Source organism: Bison bison, unplaced genomic scaffold (genome assembly GCF_000754665.1).
Source record: "Bison bison bison isolate TAMUID 2011002044 unplaced genomic scaffold, Bison_UMD1.0 scf7180017864152, whole genome shotgun sequence".
NCBI classification, from domain to species: Eukaryota; Metazoa; Chordata; class Mammalia; order Artiodactyla; family Bovidae; genus Bison; species Bison bison.
In genome coordinates this window covers 1,449,527-1,451,242 of record NW_011494724.1, presented here as the reverse complement: position 1 = coordinate 1,451,242, position 1,716 = coordinate 1,449,527, and positions in this window count along the sequence as shown.

Sequence of the window (1,716 nt, the reverse complement as noted above, 5' to 3'; positions counted from 1 at the left end):
ATGCAAAGAACTGACTCATTGGAAAAGACCCTGATGCTGGGAGGGATTGGGGGCAGGAGGAGAAGGGGATGACAGAGGATGAGATGGTTGGATGGCATCACTGCCATGATGGACATGAGTTTCAGTAAACTCTGGGAGTTAGTGATGGACAGGGAGGCCTTTCCACCTTTTCTCCTTCTATTTGCCATGAAGTAATGGGGCCAGATGGCATGATCTTAGCTTTTTTAATATTTTTTTAATGTGTCTGGTCACAAAGAGTTGGGCACAACTGAATGACTAACATATGGATACAGAAGATGCGGTACATGTATACAATAGAATATTAGTCATAAAAAAGGATGAAATAATGCCATTTGCATCAGTGTGCATAGACCTAGAGATTATCATACTAAGTGAAATTAGAGAAAAACAAATACATGATATCACTTATAAGTGGAATCTAAATAATTATACAAATGAACTTATTTACAAAACAAAAAGAGACTCAGGCTTTGAAACAAACTTACACTTATCAAAGAAAAAGATGGGGGGAGGGATAAATTCAGAGTTTGGGATCAATATATATACATTATTATATATAAGACAGATAACAAGGACTTGTATAGCACAAAGAACTCTACTCAACAGTCTATAATAACCTATATGGGAAAAGAATCTGATAAAGAATATATATACACACATACATATATATATATATATATATAACTTAATCATTTTGCTGTACACCTGAAACAAATACAATATTGTAAATCAGCTGTACTCTAATATAAAATAAAATGAAGTTTTAAAAAGCTACAATTAAAAGATAAATAAAGGATATGAAGCTTGAAAGGAAACAGAACATAGACAATCCTATAGGCAAGAAGAGAACACTTGTGCTTTTGCCAAACAAGCCCCACTGGATGTCTAAGAAATACACTAATTTTCTTAAAGACACAACAGCTTGACTGTCAGGACATCTACATTTAGACTTTACAATCTTTCTTTTTATCTGGCATGGTGGTTCTGAAGCTGGAGAGAAGAAGGACGTTGCCCAGAAGCGCGTACACACACTCTGCATAATGTACTATACACAGATGACCAAAGGGTTTTCCAAAATGGGAAGACACTCAGAGTGCATAGTGCATAGAATCTGGACATTGGCAAGAATGTCAGGATACGAGGACTGAGACGAGGTGACTGCATTGCGAGGTTGGATTGCTGAGCTGCTCGGCTTCTCATTTGTTTCCGCTTGAACATAACCACTGCTGGTATTTTCAAACTGTACTCAATCAGACCAGGATCTCAAAGGACCTTGCAAACAAATATTAATCCTCATTGTTATCTCAGGAGACAGACCTAAAGACAAATCCTATCTACATAGGAATAAAGATAAAATCGAGTTGGAGAGAGTTCTGGCTTTCTTTCTGTAAGACTTTAACAACCAATCTATTTGGCAAACATTATACTGAGCATTGATGCTTTGTGAGGCACAGATGCACGATGAATGCTTTCAAACTGCCGACTTTTATAACTTGAAAGGGCCCATTTTAGAGTTGTGACTCACTTATGAGCCTGAGAATGCTATATCCGTATGTATGAATCAGACCCTGGAAGTATAAGTTTACAAAGTATTACATTACCATCAACCACAGATTACAAACCCATTGATGAAATGCTTAGTTTACTTAGCAACAACTGAAACTTAAGTGGTGAAAAATAATCTAATTATCCAGG